This window comes from Telopea speciosissima, chromosome 4, assembly GCF_018873765.1.
Source record: "Telopea speciosissima isolate NSW1024214 ecotype Mountain lineage chromosome 4, Tspe_v1, whole genome shotgun sequence".
Classification (NCBI taxonomy): domain Eukaryota; kingdom Viridiplantae; phylum Streptophyta; class Magnoliopsida; order Proteales; family Proteaceae; genus Telopea; species Telopea speciosissima.
Genome location: NC_057919.1, coordinates 48479251 through 48501774, shown reverse-complemented (window position 1 = coordinate 48501774; position 22524 = coordinate 48479251). Strand labels below are relative to the sequence as shown.

Genomic DNA, 22524 nt, shown 5'->3' with positions numbered 1-22524 from the left:
ACTATGGCTCAAGGGTTTATTACAAGACATTGGTGTTCCTGTTCATCTCCCTATTAAGTTGTATTGTGATAACAAGGCTGCCATCAGCATTGCACATAACACATAATCCAGTACAGCATGATCATACCAAGCATGTTGAGGTGGATAGGCATTTCATCAAGGAAAAATTGGAAGAAAGACTGATTTGTGTTCCCTCTGTGAAGTCTGCTGATCAGCTTGCTGATATTTTCACCAAGGGGCTGCCTGGAAAGTTGTTTCATCCTGTTTTAGTCAAGATGGGCATGTTTGACATATATGCTCCAACTTGTGGGGGAGTGTTGAATAATGTATACCAGAATACCATGGGGGTATTCTAGACTTTTTAGGGTCTTGTTTTTATGTACCGCCGACTCCCTTAGTAGAGTCTGCTAGGGTAGGGACAATTCTATCCTTTTGTAATCTCTTTACTTATTATAATTAAATGGCTTGACTGATCATTCAAGCATTTGGCAAATTTTGTTCTACTAACACAGACTAGAATCATGCTCAAAAGTCTTACACACTAGGCAGTGGGGAGATTTCCAGTCATAATGGACTTCTTCAAAGGAAAAATCATCTCCTTTTACTGTAATGAAGGAGGGCAAGGGGTCAGCCACTGCAACTTCAACACAGATTCTCGCAAACGCCAGGCATTCTTTCTTCATGGTTCTAACATCAGTGAAGTGAGGGGTTTCCAGAACAGACCCCACAGTGCTAAGTCCTTCGGTACACCAATAGTGGAGAGGAAGCCCTGATAAGGAAACCAGAGTGGGATAGTGGAAAGATCAACTTGCTGGAGTTGGTGCTGACGGTGCCATTATCGAAAAAAAATGGGTTTCTTCACAACTTGCCAAGGACCTCCTTCAAGAGCTTGAACCTTGTCGAATTCATCAGAGAATTTGAAGACAAAGAATCCATTATCTAGAAGAAAAAATATCAAGGTTTCCATGGGCTCTCCATTGCTTAGAGAGAGAGAGCTTGACAATATGGAATGGGGGTCTTGAACCGAGAAAGTGCCCGACCAAACAATTCTCCCATATTTTTGCTTCATCTTCGAGGAAACCTGGAGGACAGAGAGCTACTTTTGTAGAGCCAAAAATGGAGAGAGCAATAAAGTGAGGAGGAAGACCTTCATTCGAGGAAGCAGGGGCGGGACTGAATAGGATGCTCCACTTAAGGGGTAGAGCAACAGGGGGAAGGTGGATGAGCAGGAGGGGGATAAAGAGGGGAAGGAGAGGAAGAGGCCCTAGGAGAAGACGACATCCCTCCAGCAGAAGAAACAAGCCTTTCAGACCAGCCAGGGTGGCCAACACTCAGGGAGGCAGAAGAATATTGTTAGTTGCTACGACAAGAAACTTACTTAGACTAGGAAAATAACAATTCAAGGCATAAAGAAATAAAGGAAACCACGATAGGGGGACTCCCACTATCGTGTTACATATCTCAACAATTACTAATAAAAAAAAATCTATTATCCTTTTTTTTGGGGGGGGGAGTGGGAAAAGTTTTGTAGATGGCCAACCTAGAGGGTTTTCTAGGCAGTCCAAATATCGGCCACATGGCAGCTAGGATGGGGCCAATTTTATGGCCCGCTAAAACCCTAGGTCCCATATGACATGTAAAGTTTCATCCCAAACAGTTTTGCCAAGTGGCAAAATAAGGAATCAAAAGAAGGTGCATGGAGCACAAAAGGGTGTATGGACATAAATGGGAGGGTATATGATTGAATTTGAGCCTGGAATTTTGAAATGTGGCCAATCTAGACCGTTCCCCAGATATCCAACAGTTTGAATTTCTATCAAGGAACTAAAACTCGGAACTCGACCAAGTTTCGACCTTGGGAAAAACTGAGTTGATTCAAGATCTCGAGTTGGCATATTTTTTTTTTTTCAACTCGAAGGCTGGTTTCGGTGGGTTTTAGACCTAGTTTGGGTCTGAAACTTGGTGCTCAGCCAATTTTAGGCCACTTAAACACAATGACACTATCAGATTTTGCAAAAACAAAGTCCAAATAGGAGTTTCACTTAGTAGGAGACCAGGACAGACACTTATTTATGCCTAATATCATTTAAGTAAATGTTTTTACTTAATTGGATCCAATAGAAATAGTTAAAAAAATCAAATTCCAAAAGGAAAATAAGTCAACTCCCTAGTTCAAAAACAAAAACTAGATTTTCGACGGTGCAATTTTCAACTTTCTAATGCTGAGGTTTTTCTCAAATCTTAAAGTTCAAATATCTTAATATGGTAAAACATTGCTAAAAACCAAAAGTGTGGTAAAATATTCATTTGTTTTGATGTCCAAAAAAATATTTTCATTCAGAGCGATTTTGACAACATTTGCGCACACCAAATTAAGTTTGATCGGTACATAACTCCTTCAGTATAAATCAGATTTAAGCAATCTTGGACTCGTTGGAAAGTTGGAGCAATACCAACCCTCTTGATAAAACAAGAAATGCGGTATTGCTCCTTCAACTTCAACAACTCGTATACACTAAGATGGAGTTGCGAGCGTTATGTTCATGTAGAACTTCCATACCAAGGTTAGCATGGTTGATGATATCAGCCCAAGTGTTAATTACATGACCTTGACTGTCAACTATAGATTGTTTGAAATTGAAACCATTTAGGTTGAAAGCCATGGTGCTAATACCTAAAGCAGTGAACCAGATACCTACTATAGGCCAAACAGCTAGGAAGAAATGTAGAGAACGAGAATTGTTGAAACTAGCATACATATTGGAAGATCAATCGGCCAAAATAACCATGAGCAGCTACGACACAAAGCTTTCCAACAAGTCCAAGATTGCTTAAATCTGATTTATATTGAAGGAGTTATGTACCAGTCAAACTTAATTTGATGTGTGCGAATGCTGTCAAAATTGCTTTGAATGAAAATATTTTTTTAGACATCAAAACAAAATGAATATTTTACGCATTTTTGGTTTTTAGCAATGTTTTACCATATTAAGATTTTTGATTTGAGAAAAACCCCAGCATTAGAAAGCTGAAAATTGCACCTATTGCTGAAAATCCAGTTTTTGTTCGTGAACTGGGGAGTTGACTTTTTTTCCTTTTGGAATTTGATTTTTTAACTATTTTTATTGGATTCAAATAGGGGGTATTTGCTTATTTATGAATAATATCTTGAGTAAAATCATTTGCTTAAATGATATTAGGCATAAATAAGTGTCTGTTCTATGTCTGTATACCAAGGTTTGTATAGATAGGTGTCTGTATACCAAAACGGCAGTCTCAGTAGATGTCCTGTATATAAGTGTATGTCCTGTGTTTGTATACCAAGATTTGCATAGATAGGTGTCTGTATACCAAAATGGCAGTCTCAGTAGAACTCGACAGAGAACTCACGAGATGTGTCGAGTTCTGGAAGTCTTTAAAGGAAAAAAGAGCTGGGTTGGGTCGAGATCGATTTCGACCCAAGTCGAGATCTCGACCCAAGATATTGCACTTTTTTAACTCGGCTGCCATCTCGTCTCTACCTTTAAAAAAACCGAGATCTCGCGAGTTTTAGTTCCATGATTGCTATATCACTGTTCCACATGGCACAAATAAGGTGGGTAATGCAGGCCCAGTTTAAATTTGGGAAGGTTTTTGTATAGGTTTGGTTTGGGCCGTAGTTTTTGAGATTTATCATTGTAATGGACTGAATTATAAAGCCCAAAAGTGAGGTGGGTTAAGGGAGTGCATGGGAAATTATTATTTTATTAGTGGTCCCCATGTCTAGAGTCCAAGTTTATCTTAGCTATACAAGAGTCCTACTTTTAGTTATTTTAGGCGATTTTTTTAATTTTGGTTGTTTATTTAAAAAAAATTAAGAGTTATTAGTGAAGTTTATTTCTGGTTTTGGGTTTCCAATCTTTCCTTATATATGTAAACACCCCCACGATTGAGGGGAATAGAATGAACGGAATTTGGTTTTGATGTGGTAGTTACCATTTATGGCTGAAAGTGTTTTCTCTCTCTCCACCTTGACACCTAATCAACTTTTCTATTAATCTATTTTGGATATTTTATTTCTGATTTTTGTTCCTGAAACCAATTATTCAGGTCTGGTATTTAATCTCTTGACATCTGCCTGTTAGATCTGAGATCGGATCTAATCCAAATATAGCCTTCAGATTAGAATCTTCTTCGTCCAATCATTGAGTGATTTTTAGATCCAACAATCGACCTACATCAACTTGGTATCAGAGCCTAACCTGGACATGGGTACCCTATGTTTTCAAGACTAGAGTTTGCTTGCCAAATAGAAGAACTGCCGTTTTATTCGTAGATGAGGGACAGTGAGAATTTTGTTTTTCGGTCTGTGGTAGAGGTGTTTTCTATGACAGATGAGATGATCATTGAATCCATAGTTCAAAATTTCGGTTAAAATACTGACATTTTGATGAAATATTTCAGTTTTAACACTAGTCGAAACGAAATGGCATGCGAATTTAGGGATCTTCAATGTTTCGATCTTTTCACTGAAATGGACCATATTTCAATGTAAATTTCAACCATTTTGGCGAATTTTGGTACCATATTTTGGTGTCATTTCAGTGATATATTTCGGTTTCGAAATCTTGCCCCTTGATTGAATCTAAAAGTGATGTTTTCATCGAATTTCCAGCTTCTTCCTACTTTGATGGAGCTATATGTCATGTATTTCCTTCTCCCAAACATGTCATCATAGTTGGTCAATCATGGATGTGGAAAAGATGTCCTTGATCGTGAAGGGATGCAGCATGATAGCTCTTTAAACTGGATGGAACAGAAGTATGTCATGTATTTCCCTCTCATCTACTACACACTATTGTCTTGAAAGGGTTGCACCGTGATAGCTCTTTAAAGCTGATTGAAGCGACATCACCAGTGCATCCACAAGAGGAATTAGTTGATGGTCTAATTGAAGATATGGAGCCCCAATAAAAGATTCCAATTAGAGAGACACCACTTGGCATTGTTCGTAAAGAGATCGGTGATGGTTGATTTTCTTCTTCCTCCACAGAACCTGGACGTTTGGAAGCAGACTGTTGCTGATTTTTATGAGATGTGTTGGATTGCCATCAAGTCAAATAAAGTGTTGTTCAATGCCGATTCAAATTTTAGTATAGGTTTGAGTTGGGTCTAGTTTGCGGTTTTATCATTGTATTGAGATAAATTATAAAGCCCAAAATTGGAGGGGTTAAAGGGATGCATGAAAATTATTATTATATTTGTGGATCCCATGTCTAAAGTACAAATTTATCTTAACTATACAAGATTACAAGAGTCCTGTTGTTATTAGGCTCGTAAAAGTTCTATTAATTTTCGTTGCTTATTTAGAGTAGAAAGTTGAGTCCTTAGTGGAGTCTATTCTGCTTAATCTTATCTTTTATGGATCTATTTCTGGTTTTGGGTTTCTATATATATGTAACCATCCCCACAAATGAGGGGAATAGAATGGATGGGATTTGGTTTTGATTTGGTTGTTGCTATTAGAAGAGTTTTCTCTCTCCACCATGCCACCTCATCAAATTCTATAGTTTGGATATTTATTTCTGATTTTTATTCCTGAAATCAATTATTTAGGTCTGGTATTTTATCTTTTGAAATCTGCCCATTAGATCGGAGAGATCAGGTCTGATCCAAATATTGCCTTCAGATTAGAATCTTCTTCCTCCAATCATTAAAGTGAGCCCATCACTTGCAGATCCAATGATCGACCAGGCATCCGTGGGCCATCAAGAGATTACTTTCCAGGTGGGCTATCTAGAGAAGCTTTTCCCTTACTAGCATTTTTAAGACCAGTTAGATGATTTATTTACAATCCGTGTTGTAATGTTTCAGGAGTCAAACTAATAGGTTCACTCAATGAGGTTTTATCTGAGTGGGGTTCACAAATCAATGTTACATGTTGACGAATATAAATTAATTTATTCTAGAATTGCTTATGACACTTGAATTCTTAATCCCAACGGATAGAGCAGTGCTGTTCTTTATGTTTTCAGTTAATCAGTATGTTATTTTTTCAGTCTAAGACTATATACATTTTACACATCAATTTTATTTATATTTCACTCTAATTACATGCATGTACCTAGATATATTTTATGCATATATCCATAAGACCATACTTATACATAAATGTGCACCATATTTTAGGTAGAACAGACATATGATTACGTTTGATCCAGTTCTCATAAAACTATAATAACACTTGTAAGAACAAAAAAAGTTTTAGGTGGAACAACTTTAATCTAGTTCTGGTGAAATAATCAACCAAAATATATATTTTTTTAAATAACAGAATTGAAGCTCATTAAGCAGTGTAGAAGAGTGTAGTAACCATGAGCAGCGGCTATTGCAGACATGCTAGCAACCTCCACTGATGCAGAAGAACATACACCTTTGCCTTCAGGAACTGCAGCAGAAACCTGAAAGGTATAGGGATAACATCAGAGCTGTTTAACAACTAATGGGCTGCAGATGTAACTAATAACTTCTTTGAAGGTTGAACCAATTGAATCTATCATAATCAGAGCAATATAGGATAAGATAGAATTGCAAAAAGAAGAAAATTTAAAAAGGTTTACATGGAAGCAACGGCAAATCATACAGAACTACAGAAGAGGATGACCTAGCAGGCCTTTGGCTATATTGGATTATGATGCCATAAATATATACTTTTGGACTAACTGTTACATAAATTTCTGCATGTAACAATCTTATGTGCCATAAATGACATTTCCTCTATCAATGCTGATGACCCAAAAATTTAGCATAACAACAACAAACTCAGCCTTATCCCAACTAAATGGGGTTGGCTACATGGATCCTTGCAAAACAAAGTCAGGAAAACTGACTGAAAGTAAGAGGAATGAAGAAATGCAGAAATTAATAAATGAAAAATGGAAAGTGAGAAATTAGAAATGAAAGTAAGAGGAAAGAGGCACAGCCCAATAAGAAAAATCTCGGATAAATGGGGTTGGCAACCTAGATCCTTGACCTCCAATAGGCTCTATCCGAGGTCATATAAGGCCTAGACTACGCATGTCGTTCCTTATAACCTCTCCTTGTTCGAGTTTGTGTAGGACGGGTATTTTAGGAACTAGAATGTTAATTAGTTGCCTTATATTGTAATTTCTTTTTATTTATCTTTTACCTCCCTAGGGAGGCGTATGTAATTTCTTTCATACTATTAATGAAGTAATTTAGGTGTGGAGGAGATATCTCTCCAACAGACAATATTCCACCATCTTCTCTTCTACTCTCTTCTTCTCTTCTCTTTCATCTCCTTCAACCCTCTTTCTCCGTCTTTCTCCTTGTTCTTTACATTTGTTAACTTCCAACTTGGTTGTTGGTTTGAGAGTCGAGTCTGCTTCTTGTCCCTTCATCTCTCTCTCTTTGGAACCCTAGGTTACAAAGGGGTTCCAAGGAAGAGAATACTATGTGAAAAGATTTGAAGAAACCATGATATGAACATGTTTGAAGCTCATTGGAACTTCAAGAGGAGGGCTCACATGAAGATAAAGAGGTTTTGAAGCTCAAACAAAATTCTGGCAGCTTCTTCCCTTTACCGCCAGATTTTTTTTCAAATGCCCAAATCTCTCATCAGGCTGCCATTGAAGCTGGGATAGGATCCATTTGGATCGCCCAGTCAATGATCCACGTAGAGGTAGTGGAAGGACCAGATGTAGAGCCTTGCAAAGTGGAAGCCGAAGAATCTGGCACTGCATATGTAGAAAGGAGCTCAAAACCTTGCGAAATGCTACAATCTCATCCTGCATGGAGGCACCGGTGTCTGTCTGTAGTCCATATGGAGATCCCATAGGTGCAACCTGTTAGAAGTTGTGAATATGGTTCTCGGTATTAGCATCTGGACTAATACCGAGAAGGGTTTATGTAAGGGTATTTTGGACCTTTTGGTCCTCTCTTTGTATTTTGGTTACCCTATCATATATATAAGAAATAGGGGAGAATAATACGATAGATTATTCTCCCCAATAGCTTGCAATTTAGTCTCTTCTTCTTCCTTTTCTCTCTTTTCTTCATCTAATTCACTGATATTTACATGGTATCAGAGCTAGGCTCTTAAGAATCAATTTAATTCCTTAAGATCTACTCTATCTTTTGGTTGAACCGTGGGTCAGAGAGAGGGAATAAAATAATGGAATGGCTTGTTGTATTGATAGGTAAGCCCCTCTATTTATAATAGAGGGGAAATTGTAAATAGTCTAAGCTAGGCGATGTGGGACTAAAACCCACATAGCCGACATAAGCTAAGTACACTTAATAACATAAAAATACCCCAAAAGGACCAGAATACCCCCACGGTATTCTGGAGTACATATATTCTAACACTCCCCCTCAAGCTGGATTATACAAATATTAAAGAAGGAAGATCCAGCTTGGACTAAAGAAAAAAACTCCATAACAATGCTAACACTCCCCCTCAAGTTGGCACATACAAGGTACTAATGCCCAACTTGAATAAAATGGGAAAAGATAAGTTGTACCAGAATCCAACTTCAAGATGAATGCAGCTCCCAAATAAACTTTCAAGAACTTGTAAAATTAGATCTTCAAAACTTGGGCAAACTTGATCAGTAAACTTTCACCAATCTTCAGCAGCTGTCTAGTGATGAATCTCGGACTGACAATCTTGAAGATTAGTGACTAGGGTAGCAAGCAGATGTATCAGGCAGCAGTAAAGAGCAAGCAGCAAAAAAAAATAACACAACTGTAGAACCTCATATAGGCAGGCAATAACCAAACATCTTCAAAATTTTAAGACCAACCTCCCCCTTGCGGCAAACTCAACCCAATAACAAAGTAGATACCCATTGGCAATGGTGAAACCTCTGACCTTCTATGTTTTGCACCAAGTATTCCTGCAAGTTCTGCTTTCTGCAATGGCTGCAGGTATACTGTATATAATCCCCCCCTCACGTGTAATACATGTGGACATAACAGGGATGATGGAAGATATAGGGCAAAACATAATATTCTAGAATTTTCCAAGAGCTGCCAAGGGTAATGGAAAAAGAAGAAATGGCATTGAAGAGAATACCATTAACTTCCAAGGTGGTTATGGGTTATGCCAAAGTTATGGTTTGGGAGGTGGTGAAGAAAAAAGCAGTGGGATAATGAAGTACGGAGTAAGTAATGCAACATATAAATCTCCAACCATCTTCAAACGATCAAACAAACACTTTTGATGGAAACTCCTACAGGGGAGAAACTCTTAACTCCAATATTCAAATCTAACAAGTACACAGATCTAATTTGAAGTAAGGAAAGCTCCATTCTTCAAGGCTTGATCAATCTTCAAACAAGGAGGAACAAGTGTGCAAAAAACCCCAATGTATAAACTCCCACATGCTTAAAAGAACAAACGAAGATATCTGGACAGCAATGGATTGTTGAAGCTTCAACAAAAATTGGATCAGATCTGAATTAGTAACAATGCTAGGATTCAAGCTCCAAGGTGAGCCAGATATGAACCAGAAAAGCTTCACATAACTGAATAGGTTCGTAGTTGCAACCAAGAACTGTGAAACACACTGTTGTAGTCCCAAATAAACTGATCTCCAAGATAGCAGATTCGAGTCTTCAAGAATGAAAGAAATTCGATCTCCAATAGAAGAAAACTCAGTCACAATAATAGGGCAGCAGTATACCACATAAAAGGCAGTAGTAACATATCAACCAGTCATGCTTACAGAAGCCAAACAATAATACCAGCCATGTAGGTAGTAAAGCTCAAACTAACCAGCAAATGTAAGATAAATAACCAGACAGATCCATAGGTAGTTGAAGCAGCCAGCCATATAGGAAGTTAGGAACAAGTAAGAAAAATAGGTTGATAATTGGAGAAACCGAGCCATAAGAATGAACCTGAATTTTTCCAAAAAGAACTAATGAATGATGCTGAAATAGGGGCTGAATACTCCTCTGATGTTTATAAAACTCTTCTAAAAAAATCAGCAATAGTGGATTGCCCTAACCCTTAGATCGATTATAGTCAGGGTTTTGTAAAAAACCCTGAAAGGGAAGATCGATTGTAGGGAAGAGGGCTTCAACAAAGTGATGATGACTTGTCAAAGGTGATGTCTTCTGGTAATAGATGCTGACCACCACTGCTGGAATGGATCTCCAGTTCGAATAACTAACCATCTTGGTAATTGAGACTTGATCTTCACGTGGGAGAAACACCAAAAAATTACAGAAAAATAGGGCAGCAGCTATCATGTGCAATAGACCTTCTTCAAGCCAGGAATAGTTGAAGTAGAATGTCCTTCTTGATGGTAGAAACACCTCCAAAAAACTCCAATAGCAGCAATCAACCCTAACCCTAAAATCGATATTTGTAGGATCTATTGGGGTTAGGGGTCTTCAAACACTTGGAAAGAGGCTGAAACTGAGGTCGAGTGATCCTTGTAGGTGGAGTAAGCATCTCTCCAAAAAGGCAGCAAAAACTGAAACCTGTAACCCTAATGTCGATTTGAGTCAGGGTTTTAACAGGTAACCAAAAATAGCAGGTTGAGAAGGTTTTGCTGTAGGTATAAATCCAGCCATCAGATAGTGGCCAAACTGAGGTCGATTAAGGCTGGTAGTAGTAGGAAATTATCTCTGAAAAATTAGCTGCATCTGACAAGGGAAGCCCCAAAATCGATTGGAGTCAAGGTTTTGAAAAAAACCCTGACAAGGTGAGATCGATTTGGGGATTATGGCTGGAAAACTTAATAAAAGATGGAGAGAGAAAAAAGGGAAGTTAGGTTTTGGAATAGGGCAAAATAGGGCTGGAAAAGGCTGCATAGGGTGCTCCAAAATTGGAGGATCAGTTTTCATTAGGTGATAGAGATCTGATCTCCAAAGAAAAGGGGAACTCCAAATCGCAGATGTGGCTCCAGCAGGGTTCGAGCAGATTTTTTAATAAAAAAATAGAAAGGAAGGTGGGGGGGGCAGCAACTAAGTTTTCGATATTCTCAGTTTACCTCATTAGTGCAGCCCCTTTATAGGCTGAGAAGAAGAAGAACTGGAGAAGGAGAAAACCAAGAAAGGGAGAAGAAGAGAGAGATCGATGGAGGAGTAGGGAGAAATAGGGTTTTTTTCTTCTCTCTAACCTAGATCAGACCAGCTCTGATACCATGTTGGTTGAACCGTGGGTCAGAGAGAGGGAATAAAATAATGAAATGGCTTGTTGTATTGATAGGTAAGCCCCTCTATTTATAATAGAGGGGAAATTGCAAATAGTCTAAGCTAGGGGATGTGGGACTAAAACCCACATAGCCGACATAAGCTAAGTACACTTAATAACATAAAAATACCCCAAAAGGACCAGAATACCCCCACGGTATTTTGGAGTACATATATTCTAACACTATCACTCTCGATTATCATAGGAATTGCGATCTAAAGTTTCTCCAGGTTTGAAGTTCTTCGTGGATTTGGTTTGAAGAGGCTGCAACACCCTATGCTGCGATTTTTGGAGGATGTTTGAGACTAGTTCATGAATATATAAGAAGAACTAGGTCTAACTTTCGTGGATTTTTTTTATCGATTCAGGGTTATTATTTGAAGTTCGATTAAGAGGAGCATTCAGTTTCAGGTTTCGGTGTTGGCAGATTTTTTTTTGGAAATCTTTCCCTGGATCGATAGATAGAAGGTTAGTTGAGAAGGTAAAGCCTGTGTAACAAGTGGGTCACCATCAAGCAGGTACAATCCACCATGCACCTTACCCGATCCAATCGTCTTCCCCGAGTCCAGATCCTGAAAGACACAATGAGATGGAAAAAAGGTCACTTTACAATTCAGATTTTTTGTAATACTACCAATAGATAGAAGGTTAGTAGTGAAATTGGGAATATACAACACAGAAGACAAGGTAAGAGAAGGGGAACAACTGATGGATCCTTTCCCAGAAATAGATGAGAGGGACCCATCAGCTATTTTAATCTTATCCTTTCCAGAAGTAGGGGAATAGGTATGAAAAAGGCTAGAAGAACATGTCATGTGATCAGTGGCACTGGAGTCGATGATCCAGGGAGTAGAGACAACCGATGCACAATGACCAGCAAAGGGAATACCTGAACGGGCAAAATGAGAACCTGATGGTGTGGAATAACTGGCAGTAGATGTAGTAGAGGCAGTGGAAGTCTGTAACATACACCTGAGAGCCTGAAATTCTTCCTGGGAGAAAACCAGTTCAGTAGTAGGGGCTGTACTTACACTTTCAGTGTGATTAGCCTTGCGCCTTTAGGTTTACCACGGCCACGTTTGGTCTCAAAAACAGCGGGCTTCCCATGTAATTTCCAGCACTGAGCCTTAGCGTGATAGGGTTTGTTGCAATGATCACACTTGATTGGCTCACGTGCAGGAGCAGCAACAACAAAAGCACTACTCTCAGTAGTAGTAGAAGAGTTGGAACCAACGGCCTGTAGGGCTGATCTCTCAACTGTAGGAGTCAACATCATAGCAGCCCGACGTGTCTCTTCAGTGTGAACATAAGAAAAGGCCTGCTCCATTATGGGGAAAGGAATCCGAACAAGAACTTGCACTCAAATTGGATCATATTCAGCATTAAGACCAACCAAAAAATCATAAACCCGTAACTGATTTACATACTTGGAATAGGCAGTAATGTCGTCAGGTGTACAGGGCTGAAAATGAGCATAGTGATCCAATTGTTGCCATAAGCTCTTGAGGACAGCATAGTATTTGGTAACTGACAACTCCTTCTGAGTAGTGGTATGGAGCGTCTTCCGAATGTCATAAGCTTGTGCATCATTCCCCAATTGTCCATAAGTTCCCTTAACAGCAGCCCATATCTGTGCGGCTATGAAGGTACTGGCTGGAGAGTACTTGAGGCATGGAGTTCAAAACAAAGGACATAACCATAGCATCATTGGCATTCCATCTAGCTTGAGAAGGGCCCTCTTCAGTGGGCTGTTTAGAGGTGCCAAGAAGATGGCCACTGAGTCCTTTTCTAGCCACAGTCAAAGAGAGAGATCTGGCCCACATTAGATAATTGGTGCCATCAAGTTTAATGGAGGCAGCATAAGGGAGGAATTCAGTCCTGGACTAACCATCTCCTCCAGAAGTAGCCATGGTCACATCAGAGTCTAGCATGATGAAGATAATCCTTAGCAGCAAATCAGAAGTAAAAGACCTTAAAAATAAGGTTAAATGATCCTCTTGGCAACAAAAAAGCTTTAAAAGTAATAGCAGCAACAAGCAGCCCTATCCCCCAAAAATGGATAAGAATTAGGGTTTTGAAAAAAACCCTGAAATAGAAGATTGATTAAGGTTAGGGGTCTTCAAACAAAACTCGAAAGGGGCTGATAGTAATGTCGAGTCCTCCTTGTAGTAGTATGAATGAGATCTCCAAATATTAGCCCAAGCAAAGAACAGAAAACCCAAAAATCGATAAAAGTCGAATTGAGATCGATATTGGGTATAGACTTCAAATAGTTTGAAATTGCTGTAGTATCTGCTGTCCAATACTGCTATGATCAATCTCCAATAGGTAAAAACAGCTTCCAAGGCAAAGGAGAAGCTAATCTTCAAGGAGGGGAGATCTCCAAAAATTGTAGGAACAAGGGCAGCAGCAATCGAACTTGATTAAACCATCTGTTGAAGAGGTGGAATTGAGGGCAGCATCTAGATCGTATGATCACCTCATTAGATCTTCCCTAATAAGAGAAGCAAACCAAAAAGAAGGAAAGGAGAAAGAGAAGATCGAGTGGGAGAAGGTGGAAGAGAGAAACAATGGAAGGTGGTGGGGTTTTGAAAACCAAGATCACAGAAAGTGGCTCTGATACCATGTTAACAAAACAGAATATGAGAGAATGCTTGGATGATTAATGATCACCCCCAAGCCTGTATTTATATTGATGAAAATAAAAGACAGAATTACATGTGAGCAATGTGGGACTAAACCCACATTAGAAATAAAAATAAAACATTAAAAAATACCCCCCACGGTATTCTGGCCCATATAATCCAACAGAGATCCTTCTTGCTAGCTCTAGTATCTTTCCATAAGCCTCCCTAGTAGGTAAATAACTTCTGTCGTGGATCTACCTGGCATAAAACCAAATTGGTTGTTCGAGATATGAGTCTCTTTTCTAAGACAGGCTTCAATAAACTTCACCCATAGTTTCATTGTATGACTGATTAGTTTTAAGCTTCTATAGTTGTTGCAGCTCTAAATATTGCCTTTATTTTTGTAGATCGAAACTACAATGCTTGTCCTCCATTCATATGGCATTTTCCTTGCGTTCATAATCTTGTTAAACAACTTAGTTAACCAATATACTCTACATACTCCTAAGGCCTTCTACACTTCTATTGGGATCTCATCTGGGCCCAGAGTCTTGCCTACTTTCATCTTTCTTAATGCTTCCTTAACTTCGGCTACACCAACCTTTCGTACATATCTATGACATGTGTTGTCTTGATGAATAATGCAATCATCCGGGTCATTTGTATTCGAACTATTTCCATTTAATAGTTCACATATATACTCATTCCATCTCTTCACAATGTCCTCATCCCTTACCAACACTCTTCCATCCTCCCTTTGATACATCTCACATAGTTGAAATCTCTACTCTTCCATTCTCTCATATTAGCTATCTTATAGACAGCTTTTTCACCTTCCATTGTGTTCGGATTAATATAGAGATCTTCATATTTATTCGCCCTAGCCATCCGCACAATCTTCTAAGCCTCATTTATGGTCTCATTATACCTCTTTTTATCTTCTGTTTCTTAAGTCTGTTGCCATGTCTTAAAACTCTCTTTCTTGGTCTTGATGGCTACTTAGACCTTGTCATCCCACCACCAAGTCTCCCTAGGGGCTTGACGACTACCCTTCGCTTCCAATAGGACTTCCTTGGCGACCCTCTTGATACAAGTCATCATCTTGTTCCACATCACATTAGTGTCTCCCTCAAATTCCCATTTTCCATGTTGGACAACATTATCGGTAAATGTACGTAGGGACTCCCTTTTAATCTCCACCATCTTATCTTAGGATACATAGGTTCCCTCCTCCTATGCTTCTGTACCCTGAGGCACATATCTAGGGCCACCAGTCTATGTTGGACAGTTAGACTCTCCCCAGGGATAACCTTATAGTCCTCATACAACATTCTAAGAAATCTATTTGACTGGTATGATTTCCACTTTTGTAGGTAACTAAGTGCTCCTCTCTTTTTTTCAAAGAAAGTGTTCACAATGCATAGATCATAAGCTACCGCAAAGTCTAAGATTGAGGTCCCCTCCTCATTCTGTCCCCAACCCCGAAACCTCCATGGACACCTTCATAGCCTCTACGATCACTCCCAACGTGTCCATTCAGGTTACCTCATTTGATAATCGATTCATCATGACCAAAACCCTGCACTAAGTCATCCATGTGATCCCAAAATTGGCACTTATTACTTTCATTTAATCCTATTTGGGGTGCATAAGCGTAAACAATGTTGAGGTTGTCAACATTGTTTGCGAAACATGGTTAAGTTTGATACAGAGATGGTTAAAATATTTGAGTTTCTATAAGGTAGATACATATCGATACGTATTGATACACATGCCTTTTTTCATATATTACACCAAACACGAACCAGAACCCCCAAATTTTTCGGATCGCGCCACAAAATATGTTGGTTCGGGTCGGATCCACATCGCACTTGAAGGGAAAAGGTAGGTTTGTTTCAAAAAACTTGATCTTTTGCTTCAAATCTTGCATTTTTGTTCTTTTTTTTTTTTTTGCTATGATTCAAGGAGAATAGGTTCAACTAACTATTAGATGCATGCTTTGTATACATTTGCAAAGATTTGAACTCAAATCCATCATTTTTCACCCAAAACCGAAAATGGCTTCCTTAAGAGTCAGTATTGTGTTTATGTTCGGTCAGTACACAACATCATCCTAGTTGCTCTTATTCTTGAAGACCCTTACAGACATGAGTTTGATCCACCCCGACATTCTTCATGGCAATAGAATGACTCTGCATGTAAGAAATCTCATCTTTTATAACAATTTAGAAGTGTCGCACTTGTCTGGTTATACATTATTCACAATTCTTAGTGTATGTACATGATATATGACATATATTGCTTGTTTATATTGTTTTTTGTGTCCAAAAATGTATTTACATTTGTGTTTTGATCATTTTCATGCGTTTCTGCACTGATCTATACGTATCTTCGATATGATACAATACAATACGTCTCTTAAAATCACCCGACCAATACGATACCCGATACCGATACTTTAAACCTTGACCACAACTGTTTTCTTCCTTTCCTGCTTCTCATGGTTTTCAGTGTGAACCATGTATCTTTGCCAAACATTGTCGTTCGTCTTATCTATAACATGGTAATAGATCCATTGTTCCTTTTCATATTGTGCATTCTGTTGTATATGGTCCTACTCCCACTGCTTTGTTGGTTATCGTTACATTGTGTCATTTGTTGGTGATTATTCTTGGTCCGCCTAGATATTTAATGAAGTATAACAAAAAAATCCTATCAGATGATTTGCACTCAATTTGAAACTATAATTAAAATTGTCCGTTCCGATAAAGGGGGTGAGTACATGTACGGTGGACTGCAAAACTGTTTTTTTAATTGACAATGGCATTATCCATTAACTTGCTTGTGTTGACACACCCCAACAGAATGGGGTAGTTGAAAGGAAAAATCGCCATTTAATGGAAGTCGCTAAGAGTCTACTATTTGGCATGCATGTCCCTAAGACTTTTTGGTCTCATGCCCTCCTTGCTGATGCCTTCTTAATTAAGCGCATGCCCACTAAGCTCCTTGGTTCCAAATCCCCTTTGGAAACCTTGTATCCTCAGGGCCCTGCTGTCTCTGTTCCCCACAAGGTGTTTGGGTGTGTGTTATGTCCATGTTAATAAATCTCTTAGGCCTAAACTTGATCCCAAAGCACTCAAATGCCTCTTCCTTTGGTATTCCTCCTCTACAAAAGGATACAAGTGTTACCATCCCTCTTCCAGGCTCTAAAGATGTCACCTTCTTTGAATCTGTACCTTTTTTTACTTCTACATCCTCTTCAGGGGGAGAATAATGGGAGTAAAGAGGCTGCTGATATCACCCCTCTCCCTACACCGTTACCCATTCCTCCATTTCTGTTTGATGTTGGGAAACATAAAGAAGTGGATGTTGTTGAGGTTGTTCATCATTCAGAGAGTTCTGGTAATAAGGAGTTGCTTGTGTACCAAAGAAAGGGAATGAAGACCTGCCAAGAGTCCTCTTTGGATCCACATCATGAGATCCACCTCTCTCAATCAGGTAACACTTCTTCACCTCCTCCTGATTTAGATCTTCCCATTTCTATTCGAAAGGGAAAGAGAGCTTGCACTGATCCAATAGCCAAGTTTGTTTCCTGTGATGCTATCTCTCCTACAGGTGTTGCCTTTTATGTTGCCCTTTCCTCCACTTCCATTCCCAAGCATGTCATTGAAGCCATGTCTAACCCAAAGTGGAAGGAAGCCATGTCTGAGGAAATGATGGCACTTGAGAAGAACTATACATGGACGCTAGTTAATCTTCCCAAGGGAACAGTTCTAGTTGGGCGTAGATTGGTTTACACAATCAAATATTAATCAGATGGTATTGTTGAGAGTTAAAAGACCAGGTTGGGGACCAAAGGATACAATTAGGTGTATGGAATTGATTATCAGGAGATATTTGCGCCTGTAGCTAAACACAATTCGATAAGAGTTCTCTTATCACTGGCAGCTAATAAAGATTAGTCATTGCATCAGTTGGATGTGAAGAATGCTTTTCTCCATGGTGAATTAGAAGAGGAAGCGGACATGCAACCTCTCCCCAGTTTCAGGTTCCCTTCAGCTAAAGAGAAAGTGTGTCTTCTCAAAAAGGCAATATATGGCCTCAAACAGTCCCCAAAGGCTTGGTACGAGAAATTTAGACAGCCATTCTTAAGAATAGGTATTCCCAGTCAAGTTGACTACACTTTCTTTACCTGGTGAGGTAATGGTACCATCACAGCTCTTACTGTCTATGTAGATGACATTGTGGTGATTGGAAATGTCAGAATTGAGATATGTCGACTGAAGTCATACTTGGCCCAACAGTTTGAAATTAAGATCTTGGACCCTTGAAGTATTTCTTGGGGATTGAAGTGTGAAGGTCTAAGAAGGGTATAAATATTTGCCAAAGGAGGTTTATATTTGATTTGTTGAAAGAAACATGAATGTTGGGTTGCAAACCAACAACTCTCTTATTGACCAAAACTACAAGCTTGGAGAAGATTGTGATCCATCCCTTGTTGATGCAGGGAAGTACCAAAGGCTAGTGGGGAAGCTGATCTATCTCTCATTGACATGCCCAGACATTACATATCCAGTTGGGGTGGTAAGTCAAGTTATGTATGCCCCCAAAAGTGGGCACTTGGATGCCATATACTGCATTCTCAGGTACTTGAAGTCTACCCCAGGGAAAGGACTATTACAAGCCAGGTACAACCACTTCAGGATAAAGGGCTACACTGATGCTGATTGGGCTGGTTCAATTTCTAACAGACGGTCTACAACAGGCTATTGTACATTTGAAGGTGGTAATCTGGTCACATGGAGGAGCAAAAAACAGTCTGTGGTGGCCCAATGTAGTGCAAAGGCAAAGTTTAGGGTTATGACACATGGAGTTTGTGAACTCCTTTGGTTAAGAAGGCTGGTCCTAGAGTTGGGGTTTGATACTGAGGCACCTATGAGACTCTATTGTGATAACAAATCTGCCATAAGTATAGCCCACAAGCCTGTGCAACACAACATGACCAAGCACATTGAGGTAGATCAGCACTTCATCAAATTGAAGATTTGACTCAGGCCACATATGCACTCCTTTTAAGTGGACTGGTGATCAGTTGGCTGACATTTTCACCAAAAGGCTTATTCCTCATTAGTTCAGTACTCTTCTGTGCAAGTAGGAAATGTATGACATTTATTCTCCAACTTGAGAGGGAGTGTTAGAGTTCATGTAATAAGGGTACTTTGGGTATTATGACATAATGTGTTATGTTGTATTGTGTTTTTCTAACCTTCTAATCCTTTTTCCTTCCTTTACTAGATTATGTTAGTATGTGGGGCACAATTGTAATTTCTCCAATTATTGGCCAAGTGAATCAATGTAGGGGACAGAAGTCTACTCTCTCCCACACATGTTCTACTTCCACCTCCCTCTTTTTTCTTCTCTTCATTCACCATAGAGCATCTTTTAGTGCAAAGTGGTTTTACTTTTTCTTGTAGTAAAATGATTCTAGTTCTGCTTTGTGCTGTCGAGCTCTTCTTGTACATGCAATGTACTACACATAGAAATCACTGCAGTTATCATATAATTCAAACAAATGCATAATGCATGTCCGCATTGTTGTAACATAGGTCAGACCGGTTATAAGTTTAGTTTTGTTCCATTCCAAATAAAATTATAAAAGAACCATTTAAGAAATAATAAGCAATAAACTAGAAATATCCTGCATAAATTGGACTAGCATTCTTGCAGACGTCCAAAAATATTAGAATATAATCAGAGTGAATACAAATGGAGGGTATACCAGCATACTGATACTATTATCAAAACGAACTCCCAACTCAGTCATCAAAACAAGGATTGTCCCAGCAACATATGCTGCCCACCTGAAATGGAGCACTTATTAGTAACTGGTCGTCTTAAACTGAAAAGAAAAAGTTTGAAGTCAAGAAGAAGAATGACCCACTTTTGGGATGGATCTCGGGAAAAAAATTTGTTTGCCTTTTCATAAGACATAGGCTTGTCACCATCCATCAAATCAGACAAGTCCATATCAAAAGTTGGTCCACGATTACTTAATTCCGATCCATATGATACCTGAGATGGACGAAGTAGGAGATAAAATACAGAACACATTAGTTTATGAATAGAAATACTCCAATTAAAGAGGACATCAAATCCATTGCTAAGTATAGATGTAAAACAAATAGCATGACCTACTAGTAAAATAAGAGTGATGGAGTATTGCTTTTGTAGACCGGGTTCAAATCCTATCAAATACAGACCACGAAAAGGATCTAGATTTGGTTGGGTCTAGTAGGAAAAATTAGATATATATTTTCTTTTTTAGGATTATATGTAATCTTTTATTTATACTATTTGGTAAGAAATAGCTATGTAGGGAGGTAGTAGTGTCCTAGTTGAATTTTGTTTCCTATTTGGAGTTGTTTTCTAATTTTTAAGAGTTCTAATTTCTTACTGATGAAATATTAGAATGGAGAGAATGACTTGTGTCAATGTGACACAGGCCAGCTTTATTTATAATAGAATAGGGGAACATTCCAGAATAGAGTACAAGACTAAGATACCTTTATGACAGTTCTACCCTTGTACCCTTATTACAACACTCCCCCTCAAGTTGGTGCATATATATCTATCATGCCCAACGTGCTAACAATAGAAACAAATAACTTAGGACTCAAGCCATTGGTAAAAACATCTGCAAGCTGATCATCTGAAGGAACGAAGGTAACGCACATCTGACCACTATCAAGTTTCTCCTTGATAAAGTGACGATCTATCTCCACATGCTTTGTTCGATCATGATGAACATGATTATGAGCAATGCTGATTGCGGATTTGATGTCAAAGTGCAACCGCATAGGCATCTCAACCTCAATCCCAAGATCTTGCAACAAACCTTGAAGCCAAAGAGCTTCACATATACCCTGGGCTATAGCCTGAAACTCGGCCTCTGCACTAGAACGAGCCACAACAGTTTGCTTCTTGCTCCTCCAGGTGACAAGATTCCCCCCAACATAAGTACAATAGCCAGAAGTAGAACGCCTGTCATCAGGTGATCCAGCCCAATCTGCATCTGTATATGTTTCAATTTTCATGTGACCATAGGGAGAAATAGAAATTCCTTTTCCTGGAGCAGCTTTCAAGTACCTCAAAATTCTATAGACAACATCCAAATGTGTAGAATAGGGGTCATGCATGTACTGGCTTACCAGACTTACTACAAAAGAAAGGTCTGGACGAGTGTCGGACAAGTAAATCAAACGTCCTACCAGTCGTTGGTACTGCTCCCTATTTACAGGTTCACCTTCCTTTAGCCGAAGGTGACAATTAGGTTCAACAAGGATGTCTACTGGCTTGCACCCCAACATACCTGTCTCAGACAATAGATCCAAGGTGTACTTTCTTTGAGATAATGAGATTCCTTTGTTAGAGTAGGCAACCTCAATACCCAAGAAGTACCTAAGCTTCCCCAGGTCTTTGATCTCAAACTCAGTGCCCAGAAATTTTTTCAAAGAATCAATCTCCTCCTGGTTACTCCCAGTAATGACTATATCATCAACATCTACAATCAACATAGTCACATGTTTGGTAGTCCTCCTAATGACTAAAGTGTGATCTGCATTCCTCTGCTTGAACCCAATGCAGACCATAGCTTTATGAAACCTACCAAACCATGCCCGGGGAGACTACTTCAACCCATAAAGAGCTTGATTGAGCTTACACACCTTTCCCTGAGTCTCTGGAGAATCAAATCCTGGTGGAATATCCATGTAGACCTCCTCAGTCAACTCACCATGCAAGAATGCATTTTTTACATCAAGTTGAAATAAGTTCCATCCCTGATTTGTTGCATAAGATAGGAGAACCCCCACAATGTTCATCTTAGCCACTGGAGCAAAGTTCTCCTGATAGTCAATTCCATACGTCTGGGTGAAGCCTCTAGCAACCATCCTAGCTTTGTATTGCTCAATGTTCCCATCAACCTTGTGTTTAACTGCAAACACCTATTTACACCCTACAACTCTCTTTCCCAGTGGAAGCTGAACCAAATCCCACGTGTTATTTTTATCATGGGCTCTCATCTCTTCCTTCATAGCTTCTTTCCAATCCAAGTGTGCCATTGCCTCCTACCAAGAGTTAGGAAGAGAAACAGAGGACAGGGAAGCAAGAAAGGTCTGAAAGGTAGGAGATAATGAGTCATAAGAAACAATATTTGAAATTGGGTGCTAAGTGCAACTATGCTTACCTTTACTAGCAGCAATAGGAAGGTCAAGAGTAGGATCTGAATCAGAAAGAAGAACAGATGGAAGATTACCAGAATGTTCAGAGGTAGTAGAACTTCGAACCGATGCAGTCAATCTTAGAGAAAAGATGGTAGTAGGCCTATTCTGGTCGAGCTTTCCCTTCCTGTCATATGTCAGAAGTGACTCATCTCCCTGAACCATTTTTCCATTACCTAGCTCATTACTAAGCGATATAATGGGTTCAATGGGCATAGTAGAGGACACGGGAGTCTTCCCCTGAACAGAAATCTCACTTTGCTTTTGTTCCTGACTAGTAACCCCATCCTCAAGAACATCCTCTTCTTCCCAAGGCAGATCTATGGGAATTTGAAGGACCTCTTCCTGGTGAACAGACTCCCCCTGAAGAGCGATAGAGTAAAAGGGAACATTTTCCTGAAAAATAACATCC

At 39.2% G+C, this 22524-nt stretch overlaps 1 long non-coding RNA gene and 1 pseudogene across 1 annotated transcript; one reads left to right on the top strand and one right to left on the bottom strand.

Moving 5' to 3' along the window:
- Positions 1-22524, bottom strand: part of LOC122660250 — a 104373-nt pseudogene that overhangs the window by 25345 nt on the left and 56504 nt on the right.
- On the top strand, positions 2548-21488 carry LOC122660251. Its single transcript, XR_006332655.1, has 3 exons — positions 2548-2651; positions 20214-20221; positions 21478-21488. It is a non-coding gene; the product is annotated as an uncharacterized LOC122660251 (long non-coding RNA).